A 13,694-nucleotide genomic window follows, 5' to 3' on the forward strand; every position below is an offset into this window, starting at 1 on the left:
CGGAGTTCACTAATTTGGACATAATAAATGATCAAACCTTATTTTGTAGTTATAAATGTTTCAAGTTTTAGAAATTTAGGATACATATAGATAGACACATTCTTATTTAAATTCAAAGTGCTATACTATTTGAGCCTTTGATTCTTTTCATTCACAGATTATGTAACATAGGGAAACATACACGAGAAAAACTCCAGTACAGTCTCATTCTACCACTCTTGTGCTTTCTACCAATGTCTACTATCTGCCACTCTTGTCAGGTATTTAAGGACAACTAAACAAAGATTATAAAAGTATAGATACTGCAGAGATTATGCAGGATACTAAATTACACTGGAACACCCGTTATTAGGGCCTGGCCCATTTGAATCCCTAATTTATTGGGGTTGTATAGAAGAGAGATGGATGGTTTGGTGACCAGATCAGGAATGGCCGTGTAGAGGATCAGAATTTTACCATCCCAAAATATGTCTCTTTGGTTTGACTATGTTTTTAGGACAAAAGACTCTGAAAGAAACTTTGACCTTCCCCTAACTGCCTAAAATAATTTTAGGTAGAAGGGCCTATCCCAGGAAGGAGCTATAACCACAGATAATTCTAGATGTGGCAGACAGAAAGACATCTCGCAAGGTCCATTTTATCAAAATATCCCTTTTGGATCCTATTGTCTGTAGATGGCCCAGCAAATACTTGTTTATCAAATATTTTCATCTCCATCTCCATGCAAATTGCCTTCCTCGCCTTTGAAGTCCGAAACCACTACTGCAAAAATCCTCCTTTGTCTCAGCTGAAGACAGTATATAAGGCGGCAGTTTTGGATCTCAGTAAGATGGTGGCATAAGCAGACTCTGAACTCATCTTCTCCCACAAACACAACCAGGTTACAACTATTTTTGGAAAAATTATGCCAGATTGAAAACTGAAAACTGGATAAAAAGAACCCCCACAACATGGGACAGTCCTGACTAAGGCAGAAGGGACAGAAATTCCTGCTGGAGAGGAAAAAAGCCACCTTTGGGAGCAGCAGAGCTTCTCCGCTGGCCAGGCGGGTACCCTAAGGTACCCAGCCCTCCCTGGAGGAGTGAGGTCCAGAGCAGGGCTGAAACTGCTATAAGTGTACTTCAGACTCAGCCCAACTGAGACGAGGGTCTTAGTGTCTGGCTTTGCTGGCTATTAACTGCAGCGAGGATAGCCCCAGAAAAGCTATTGGCCAAAAGTCAAAAGACCCAGGTCTTAAAGGGTCCACGCACAAACTCACGCATTGCAGCAACCTAAAATCACCAGAGAGAAGGCTGACAGTCCTTTGGTGAAATGAGACTCAGCTGCTGGGTTCTAGGGGTATCTTGGTGAGAGAATGGACCTCTCAGGAGACTGAGACATTGGTGGGGGCCATTGTTCTGACCTGATCCAGGTGTGCTGACACAGACCCCAGGGGGCGCCACTGAGGTTCTTCACTTGGCCTGTTAGCCCAGGGGTCTGCCACACCCACTAGAACACAGATTTAATCCAGTTCAGCCAGGGCCGGCAGCTGCCCCAGGGACCGGCCCCACCTAACAGCAAGCCCTCAGGCTACTTTTCAGCCTGCATTGACTGGGTGCCTTGACCATCTACAGGCAGGCAAGTGTGTCCACCTCTGTGGGGCAGGGCTTGTGTCAGGACCAGGTGAACTGTGGGAGGCATTGGGGGAGAGATGGGGGCCTCTGCAGTGTGGTGTCAGGGTATGCTCCAGGGGGTTGAGAAGTGTACAAGGACTAGGACTGTGTTGACAGTGTGTGTGGTCCTGTGGGGGGTGAGGCTTATCAGCGGCAGAAGACCTGTGCTTCACAAATAGCCATAAAAAGGATCAGCCCCACCTTCCAAAGCCTGAAACAATTGAGTGCCCCTGTGCCTAGGGCCAGCCCCACTCAGCTGCACTCCTAACAAAACTGAAAACAGCCTTGTGGGCCTGAGGCCTATCACAACTGTAAGCCCCTGAGCCTAGCAACCAGCCACACTGGGTACCAACCCAATTAAGAGGAAAACTGCAATAGGAGTGTGCTGATAGACTTTGTAGCCAATGGTGCTGAGGCTCCCCAAACTGGATTTACAAACAGCTGGTCAGGGAAGGAAAGACTAGACTCCCTGGGTACCTGTAGTAAGAACAACCCTGCCACAGAAGAAAGATACAAGTAGCCCACAAAGGGGTCACTCCAGGATCATTTGAATTAGTGACCAGAGGGAAGCATACTGCTGGGCCTCATAAGGCATCTCATACATGAGGCCACGTCTCCAAGATCAGAAGACATAGCCAACTCACCAAATACATAGAAATAAGCACAGAAAAAGAGGAATAATGAGGAGACAAAGGAATATTTTCCAAGCAAGGGAACAGGACAAAATCCCAGAAAAAGCACTAAATGAAACAGAAACAAGTGACCTACCTGACAAAGAGTCCAAACAAAATATCATGATGATGTTCACAGATATTGAGAGAAGACTGGATGAACACAGTGAGCTCATCAGCAAAGAACTGGAAGATATAAAAAGAAACCAATCAGAAATGAAGAATACAATACTGGAAATAAAAATTCATTAGAGGGACTCAATAGCAGAGTAGAGGATACGGAAGAATGGATCAGCGAGCTAGAGAAAAGACTAGAGGAAATCACCCAAGCTGAACAGAAAAAAGAAAAGAGAATTAGACAAAATGAGAAAACTCTAAGGGAACTCTGGGACAATATCAAGCATACTAACAATAGGATTATAGGTGTCCCAGGAGAAGAGAGAGACAAAGGGGCAGAAAATTTATTTGAAGAAATAATAAATGAAAATTTTCCTAACCTAAGGAAGAAAACAGACATCCAAGTACAGGAAGCACAGAGAGCTCCATAGAAGACAAGCCCAAAGAGGCCCACACCAAGACATATTATAATTAAACTGTCCAAAATTAAAGATAAAGAGAGAGTTCTAAAAGCAGCAAGAGAAAGGCCACAAGTGACATACAAAGGGGAGCCCATAAGGCTATCGGTGGACTTCTCAGCAGAGACCCTACAGGCGAGAAGAGCATGGCACGACATATTTAAAGTGCTAAAAGGAAGAAATCTACAGCCAAGAATAGTCTATCCATCAAAGTTGTCATTCAGAATGGAAGGAGAGCTAAAGAGCTTCCCACACAAGCAAACATTAAAGGAATTTATCACCAAGAAACCAGTTCTACAAGAAATGCTGAAGGGACTTATTGAGTGGGAAATCAATGAACACAAATAGAGATTAAAAAACATTATCAAAAAACCAAAAAAGACCCAGGCAATAAATACTTGTAAAGGTAAAAATATAATAAGGTAGCAGATCAACTACCTGTGAAGATAACATGAAGGTTAAAAGACAAATGTACTAAAATCACCTACTTCAATGATAAGAGGGTAATGATAAACACACACTAAACAGGAGACTACATGTGATTTCAAAAACATAAAATGTGGGAGGAGGGGAGTGAAAAAGTAGAGCTTTTAGAAAGACGTCAAGCTAAAGAGTCTATCAACTCAATATAGACTATTATATACATAAAATATTAAATAGGATCCTCACAGTAATCACAAATCAGAAACCTATAATAAGTAAGCAAAAATGTAAGACAAAAGAAATCAAACGTATTACTAAACATAACCATCAAACCACAAGGGAAGAGAGCAAGAGAATAAGAAAGGAACAGAGAAGAACTACTAAGACACCCAGAAAAAAAAGTAAAATGGCAATAAATACATATTTATCAATAGCTCCCTTAAACCTCAATGGACTAAATGCTCCAATCAAATGCCATAGGGTGGTCAATTGGATAAAAAGACAAGCCCCATGTATATGCTGCATACAAGAGACACTCGCAAACTTAAAGTGAAAGGATGGAGAAAAATATTCCATGCAAATGGCAAAGAAAAGAAAGCAGGGCTAGCAGTACTTATATCAGACAAAATAGACTTTTAAACAAAACTGTAATAAGAGACAAAGATGAGCACTACATAATGATAAAGGGAACAATCCAACAGGAAAATATAACACTTGTAAATATCTGTTCACCCAACATAGGAGCACATAAATATATAAAGCAATTATTAACAGATATAAAAGGAGAAATAGACAGCAACACAATAACATTAGCGGACTTTAACAATCCTCTTACACCAATGGATAGATCATCCAAACAGAAGATCAATAAGGAAACACTGGCCTTAAAGGACACATTAGACCAGATGGACTTAGTGGATATATATAGAACATTCCATCCAAAACCCACAGATTACACATTCTTTTCAAATGCACAGGGAACATTCTTCAAGACTGATAACATATTAGGCCACAAAACAAGTCTCAATAAATTTAAGACTGTCGAAATAAGACCATGCATCTTTTCTGACCACAAAGGTATGAAACTAGGGGCCTGCCCAGCAGTGCAGTGGTTAAGTTTGCACGTTCTGCTTCTCGGTGACCCAGGGTGCACAAGTTAAGATCCCGGGTGCAGACATGGCAACACTTGGCAAAAGCCATGCTGTGGTAGGCGTCCCATGTATAAAGTAGAGGAAGATGGGTACAGATGTTAGCTCAGGGCGAGTCTTCCTCAGCAAGAGGAGGAGAATTGGCAGTAGTTAGCTCAGGGCTAATCTTCCTCAAAAAAAAAAGTATGAAACTAGAAATCAACTACTGGAAAAAAAACCTAGAAAACCCACAAAAATGTGGAGATTAAACAAAATGCTACTGAACAATGATTGGGTTAATGAAGAAATCAAAGGAGAAATCAAAAATTCCTGGAGACAAATGAAAATGAAAATACAACATGCCAAAATCTGTGGGATATAGCAAAAGCGGTTCTAGGAGGGAAGTTTATAGCAATTCAGGCTTACCTCAACAAAGAAGAAAAATCCCAAATAAGCAATCTAAAAGCACATCTAAAGGTACTGGAAAAAGAACAACAAACAAAGCCCAAAATCAGCAGAAGGAAGGAAATAATAAAAATAAGAGCAGAAATAAATAAAATAGAGACTAAAAAACAATAGAAAAGTTAATGAAACCAAGAGGTGGTTCTTTGAAAAGATAAAGAAAATTGACAAACCCTTAGCTAGACTCACCAAGAAAAAAAGAGAGAAGGCTCAAATAAATTAAATCGGAAATGAAAGAGGAAAGATTACAACGGACACCTCAGAAATACAAAAGATAGTAAGAGAATACTATGCAAAGCTATACGCCAACAAATTGGATAATATAGAAGAAATGGATAAATTCTTAGAAACATACAACCTTCCAAAACTGGACCAAGAAGACGTAGAGAATTTGAATAGACCAATCACCAGTAAAGAGCTCAAAACAGCAATCAAAAACCTCCCAAAAAATAAAAGTCCAGGACCAGACGGCATCCCTGGTGAATTCTACCAAACATTCAAAGAAGACTTAATACCTATTTTTCTCAAACTCTTCCAAAAAATTGAAGAGGAGGGGAGGCATCCTAACTCATTCTATGAAGCCAGCATTATCCTGATACCAAAACCAGACAAGGACAACACAAAAAAAGAAAATTACAGGCCAATATCACTGATGAACATCAATGTAAAAATACTCAGCAAAATACTAGCAAATCTAATACAACAATACATTAAAAAGATCATACATCATGACCAAGTGGGTTTCATTCCAGGGATTCAGGGATGGTTCAACATCCGCAAATCTAACAACGTGATACACCAAATTAAGGAAATGAAGAATAAAAATCACATGATCATTTCAATAGATGCAGAGAAAGCATTTAACAAGATACAGCATCCATTTATGATAAAATCTCTAAACAAAGTGGGTATAGAAGGAAAATACCTCAACATAATAAAGGCCATATATGACAAACCCACAGCAAATATCATTTGCAACAGAGAAAAACTGAAAGCTATCCCTCTGAGAACAGGAACCAGACAAGGATGCCCACTGTCACCACCCTTATTTAACATAGTATTGGAAGTCTTAGCCAGAGCAATCAGGCAAGAAAACGAAATAAAAGGGATCCACACTGAAAAAGAAGAAGTGAAACTGTCACTCTTCGCAGACAACATAATTTTATATATAGAAAACCCTAAAGAATCCACTAAAAAAATTTTAGAAACAATAAAGGAATACAGTCAAGTCGTGGGATACAAAATCAACGTACAAAATCAGTTGCGTTTCTATACACTAACAATGAAGTAGCAGAAAGTAAGAATACAATCCCATTTACTATTGCAACAAAAAGAATAAAATACCTAGGAATAAACTTAGCCAAAGAGGTGAAAGATCTGTACACCGAAAACTATAAAACATTGTTGAAAGAAATCGAAGAAGACACAAAGAAATGGAAAGATATTCCGTGCTCTTGGATTGGAAGAATTAACATCGTTAAAATGTCCATACTTCCTAAAGCAATCTATAGATTCAATGCAATCCCTATCAAAATTCCAACAACATTTTTCACAGAAATAGAACAAAGAATCCTAACATTTATATGGAACAACAAAAGACCCCAAATAGCCAAAGGATTCCTGAGCAAAAAGAACAAAGCTGGAGGTATCACACTCCCAGATTTCAAATTATACTACAAAGCCATAGTAACCAAAACAGCATGGTACTGGCACAAAAACAGACACACAGATCAATGGAACAGAATCAAGAGCCCAGAAATAAACCCACACATTTATGGACAGCTAATATTTGACAGGGAGCTAAGAGCATACCATGGAGAATGGAGAGTCTCTTCAATAAATGGTGTTGGGAAAACTGGACAGCCACATGCAAAAGAATGAAAGTAGACCATTCCCTTACACCATGCACAAAAATCAACTGAAAATGGATTAAAAACTTGAATGTAAAACCTGAAACCATGAAACTTCTAGAAGAAAACATAGGCAGTATGCTCTTTGATATAGGTCTTAGCAATATATTTTCAAGTACCATGTCTGACCGGGCAAGGGAAACAAAAGAAAAGATGAACAAATGGGACTACATCAAACTAAAAAGCTTCTACACAGCAAAGGAAACCATCAACAAAATGAAAAGACAGCCTAACAATTGGGAGAAGATATCTGCAAACCATATATCAGATAAGGGGTTAATATCCAAAATATATAAAGAACTCATACAGCTCAACAACAAAAAAAACCAACAACTCAATTAAAAAATGGGCAAAAGATCTGAACAGAGATTTCTCCAAAGAAGATATATGGATGGCCAACAGGCATATGAAAAGATGGTCAACGTCATTAGCTATCAGGGAAACGCAAATCAAAACTACAATGAGGTATCACCTCACTCCAGTCAGAATAGCTATACTTCACAAGACAGGAAACAACAAGTGTTGGAGAGGAGATGGAGAGAGGGAACTCTCATATACTGCTGGTGGGAGTGCAAACTGGCGCAGCCACTATGGAAAGCAGTATGGAGTATCCTCATAAAATTAAGAATGGATCTACCATATGATCCAGCTATCCCACTGCTGGGTATTTATCCAAAGACCTTGAAAACGCAAAGGCATAAAGATACTTGCACCCCTATGTTCATTGCAGCATTATACACAATAGCCAAGACTTGGAAGCAACCTAGGTGACCATCAAGGGACGAATGGACTAAGAAGATGTGGTATTTATACACAATGGAATACTACTCAGCCATAAGAAATGATGAAATCCAGCTATTTGTGACAACTTGGAAGGTCCTTGAGGGTATTATGCTGGGTGAAATTAGTTAGAGGGAGAAAGTCAAATACCATATGATCTCACTCATGAGTAGACGACAAAAACAATGACAAACAAACCCACAGCCTTGCAGACTGGATTGGTGGTTACCATAGGGGAAGGGGGGAAGGGCAAAAGGGTGATTAGGCTCACATGTGAGGGGATGCACTATAATTAGTTGTTGGGTGGTGAACATGATGTAATCTACACAGAATTCGAAATATATTACGATGTACATCCGAAAGCTATATAATGTTATAATCCAATGTTACTGCAATTTAAAAAATTAATTAGGGGCCTGCCTGGTGGCACAGCAGTTAAGTGCGCATGTTCTGCTTCTTGTTGGCCCGGGGTTCACCGGTTTGGATCCTGGGTGCAGACATGGCACCACTTGGCACGCCATGCTGTGGTGGGCATCCCACATATAAGGCAGAGGAAGATGGGCATGGATGTTAGCTCAGGGCCAGGCTTCCTCAGCAAAAAGAGGAGGATTGGCAGTAGTTAGCTCAGGGCTAATCTTCCTCAAAAAAATAATAATTAATTAATTAATTATTTTTTAAAAGGTGGCAGTTTCGGCCGTATTGGTGAGTTACTCAGTTTTCCTGGGTTTCTCCTCCCACGTAGACATGTTATTAAACTGTGTTTGATTTTATCCTGTTATTCTGTCTCATCTCAGTTTAATTCTTAGGCCAGCCAGAAGGACGTAGAGTAGAGGGTAGAGGCATAGTTCTTCCTCCCCTGCAGTTGCAAATGTGAAGCAGAAGTAAATGATGGGGAAGTGAAATCAAAGGAAAGCACAAGGTGAGAGTCAAATTAAGCTAAGTCTCAAGTAGCAAAGACATCTGGCAAAAAGAACGCAAGGAAAAACAATAAAACTAAAGGTGTGGGAAAAAAGAACAGGGAAAACAGGAAAGGCTAGCAGTTAAATTACTGTGTTTGTGTGGAGGGAAGTGAGCAAATGGAGATGTTAACGGTGCTACTTCTGTGATGAAACATGAATCCGTGGGCCTATGTATGTTCCAAACTACTAAAATTAGCCTATAATATATCTGAAATATTCAAAACAACAAATTATCCAGATTCTCTTCCTAATGGTGGTTCTAGATCTTATCTATAGGAAAGACTTAAGGACAGGAATTTGGTTGGAAGAGAAAACCGAGGGATTTATCGTGAAATTATGTTTTTACGTAAGTGGCCTTATTTTTCCTTAAATGTAAGTTATAGAAAAATGAATATAACAAACCTTACTTAAAAGGCTCTATTCACATTTTACATAATATTTTTAAATACTTGTAGTTCATATTAATATATTTTATTATGATAAGATTGTAGCACTTGGTGATTCTTTTGGCTGCAAGTTACAGAACAATTGGTTAAATCTTAGACAATAAAGATTTTAATGACCTTAAAAAATGAGAAATCAGGAGAAAACATTCTAAATTTGGTATAGCAACTCAGCAGTGTCATCTGCTCCACCATCATCAGAGTACTGTATTTTTGTCCTCGGGTATGTCACCTCATGACTTCAAGATGTCTACTGAAGCTCATGCATCATACCCTCACACAGCAGTATTCTAGTCAGGAAGAAGAGAACCTTCTCTAAGGTTCTGCATTTTATTTATTTAAGAGAAAATCTGTCCCAAGAGCCCCTTTCTCATCCTATTAACCATAACTGGGTCATATCCACCCTTGAATCAGTCAGAAGCAAAGTGGAATAGAATTGCCAAGAGACTGGCTTGGACCGATCATGAATCATCCCTCAGGTGGCTGAAGGGCTTACCTTCCCTAAAATCAGGGATTGCCACCTGTTACCTAAACAAGTTGTGATGCTGTCAGGAGGGAAGGAACAGGGGCTGCCACACAGGTGCAAGGGGCTTTCGGGGACAGGCAAAAACTAAAGTTTCTCACCAGCACATCCTTGGGTGCCATCATTCTCTGTTGTATCAATGACAGATCCTTGTTTCAGCCTTGCATTCGTGCATTTTTAGTCAACCTGGGAGAATGAAGAAAATGTAAAAATTAATCTGGTCTCTAGGTATTCAAAGGTGGCAATATATTTCATATACTTTCAGATCACAGCTGAAGAAATAATTTAATCAGTAGTTATGTGATTAACAGTTACACCCCTGGGCTTAGACATAGGCCTTTAGTCATGACCAGGCAACACCTCTTGGATTTTTACTCAGAGAAATGATTATTCCACAGTATGACTTCAGAGGCAACAGCGGGTTCACCATCTTCCTCCTACTGCCTGGAATTCTTAGTATCTGGAGTGGTACCTTTAGAGGTTTGTTTCTCAGACTAAGACTTTCACTCATGTTAAAGCATAATTGTTGGGGGATGGATAGTTATTTAAACTCTACATTATTACACAGTAGTGTGAACTAATTTTAAGTTGTTTCCCGAGAACGAGTTTTTGTAAGCAGAAGGGAGAGGTAATATGATGAACGTTAGGAGATGGTACTTTGGAACTGGCTTGGCAGGGAACAGGATGGGCATGATAGAGGCATCAAAGACCCACTCCAAAAGAACAAAAACTAATTTCACATTTTCAATCTTTGAGTCTATGTGCATTTTTATTCGAAAATGAGCATTGTATTATCTATTCTATCCTGAAAAAAGAAAATTACTTCTGTCTTCAAAGTTTTTCTCAAAGTTTCTCTGTTTTCTCTTAGTTTTGATAAGTAGTAAAAGTTTTCTGGAGAGTATTTCCCTTGGGTTTTTTTTTTTACATGTTTTCCTAATATTGCTCTAGAATTTAGATATGGCTCAAAACCTGCCAAAAAGCAGACTCTAGCTGTAAATTATATACTAATAATGTAATATAATGGGATAAGGCATTGAGCTGGCCATTTTCAGGAGGTAGAAGGATTTGGAAAGGAATCCAATTATAAAATCTGAAAATCATCTTCTAGTTAGGTCTTCAACCACAGAAACCTACAATTTTCTCTTTAGTTAAATTTGATAAAAGATTAATAATTTCTTCTGACTCTAAATGTTAATTTATACTTACTCTGATATAAGCTTCAAAACAATACAAAACCTAGACATTTAGGTTGAAAATAAAATTCACAGTCCTTTAATTTAGGAGCAACTAACTAAAAATAGTTATTTGAAGTTATAATGAATACATCAGAAGATAAATTTGTGTAACTGATTTTAACACAGATTCCTCTCACTCTTATATGTAAGGCAACCGACTTGTCTTGGTTTGCCAGGGACTTTCCTAGTTTTAGCACTGACAGTCTTGCATCCAAGGAAACCAGGAGAGTTGATCACATCAACTGTATAGAACACATCAATACTGGGAAACCAAAAGATTGTAGTAACTTCATTGATTAGATACTAATCTATGTAGCTAGCATTTACATCAGCATGTTGGATAATATAGAGCATATTTCAATGGATATTTCTCTAATTAGAACCCAGCAACTTCTTATTAAGTCATTGAATCAACTGAGTCAATAATCATTCTGCTACGTATAAAAAAATTATGGTGATTCATGGAACAGCACGTGTGCAGGTTTCTTAGAGCACCTGGAGCTAAGGTGCTATGTTTTAGAGCCCAAGACAAGCACATATTGTTGCCGTTTGAATTTTCTAAGAATGCTGAAAAAACTTATGCTCGGATTTGTGAAGCCAAAAGGAAACATATAATTGTGTAATGGTCTAGTGAATCGAGGGCAGCCATACTGGCAAGGCAAGCAGAGCTCACTTTGGGGCAGTTGAATAACTCTCACTGTTCATATAAACTGTATGGAATTCAAAACATAATCTTCATAACAACCCTGCAAGTCAGGCATTATCATCCCCTGAGGCTCAGTGAAGTTACGTAGCTTGAACAAATTCATGCAGCTAATACACAGTACAGCAAGGTTTGAGCACACATCTGTCTGTCCATACAGCCCATGATACTGCCCCATCTGCCCAGTACAGCCAAAGCATCTTCTGAGGAAAAAACAACATTTAAAATAACTTACAAACCTATAATATACGTATAAACATGATGGCAGTAAGTTCCCTCCATCTGAAAAACTGAATAGTTGAATGGTGATGGCATATAGATGAATGGATCCACATTTTTAGTATAATTGTGTTACTGCTGTGATTGTTCTTGTTCTTATTGTTTAGCGAATAGAGCAAGAGAGTTTCTTTGTGGGAACTGCCCAGTGAAGAAAAAAGAGCATTCTTGAGCAAGAGTTAACTGCTAGAATGGCAGCATCCGACACACCCATCTTGCTTCTGAAGTTGTTCTCTGCACTCTCACATTACTCTCACACTTTCCTGGAAAAGGAAGAACATGCTCTGCTATTGGACATGAAACACACAGGAATCACTCCAGTCTCAGGCCATGTAGACCACTTGCCCATTTTGTACAGACAGACATGAATGTTTCCTCTTCTTTCCCTAACTCAGAGAAGTTATGGATCTAGTGAGGGATCCCAGGTGGTTCCCAGTAAAGCAAGTGATTAAGGGAGTGGTTTCTGGAGCCAGACTACCTGGGTTCAAATCCCAGCTGGACCACTTGGTTGAGTTATTTCAACTCTGGGCCTCAGTTTCCTCATCTATAAAATGGCAATGATCAATTTCCCTCAGAGTTGTTGTGCAATTACCTGTGTTAATATAAACTGGCACACAGTAAGCGCTCCATAAGTTTTAGCTATTATTGTTCTCCAGCAAGGGCATATAGCATTCATAAAAAGCCATTCACTGAGTCTAAGAATCCACAGTGTTTAGTACTAGGCACCAGAACTACAACAGGTTTAATATATAATCTTCATATTTAAGAAAATTACAAATCAATTAAAAAGACAAGAAATGTAAGTAAAAAACACAAATTACAATATATATAGGACCAGTAATTATCAAATTTGATTGCTGACAGTCAATACTAGACAGATACTCTTATTTACTCTTCACAGATGAAAAATCTGAGCCTCAAAGAGGTCACTCTTGCTCTTAAACACCATGCAACCTGCCTCATTATGTACAAAGGACTGTGATCTCAGTTTCTTCAGTCCCAACATGCCCTGAAGTCAAAAGAGTAAGTATGAAAATCTTGGTGATCTTACCGAGGAAAGAAAGCATTGAGAAAATCAGCAACAGCCTGGGAAAGCTGACTCACAGAGGTCCTAGGCCCAGAGCATGCGGACCTTTCCATTGTTAATGCTGGCCTGTTACAAGCTCAAGTTAATTCTCAATAGTCATGCTTCTTTCCTTTATGGTACAGATTTCAGGAATCCAATGAGCTCTCCTTCAGCTTTTAAAGCTGCTATCACTCAGTTCTTTGAGAACTGTCCTCATAGCCCTCAAATTTTTGAGGAGTTAGATGAGGTCTCCCTTCTGGCCATTTCCTCCTCAATCTCCCTCAGTTCTCACAGCTCCTGGAGACAAACTCATAGATCCTATGTTTTTAAGCTGTTAAATGCCACTCAGTTTGAGATAACAGAGAATAAGAAACAATGGACGGGAGAAAGTAAACAAGTTTGAGAATCTTACTAAGTTCTTAGAGTCATGGTCCCTGGTTGATAGTTGCTACCTTCCTTTTGAGAAATTAACAAGGAGGTCTTTTGTGTTTGATTCCCCTCTTCAGATCCACAGAAGGAAGCTGACCAAACCTCTGCTCTCACTTTTTTGTTTTTTTCTAGTAAATCCATTCATAATGTGAGTCACCATGTAAAACACCACATCTCAAGTCTTTGGCCCTGTACCATATCATGAAGCACACCACATCTGCACCTAATCATATCTGGCTTCATATGGATTTAATAGGACTATGCCAGAAGTGCATGTAAGCACAAATTTAACCAGAGGTTTCCAGCTGTTAAATACAGCTTCTAAGTAGTTAAAAGGCAACAGCTAAACCCGTAAAGGTTCCCCCCCTCATTTTTGAGACCGAAATATAAAGATACAAATGCTCTGGTGAATTTCAAGTCACTGGAGAGTAGGGTGGGATACACTTGAATACTTGGAGCA

This window comes from Equus asinus, chromosome 24, assembly GCF_041296235.1.
Source record: "Equus asinus isolate D_3611 breed Donkey chromosome 24, EquAss-T2T_v2, whole genome shotgun sequence".
Taxonomy (NCBI): domain Eukaryota; kingdom Metazoa; phylum Chordata; class Mammalia; order Perissodactyla; family Equidae; genus Equus; species Equus asinus.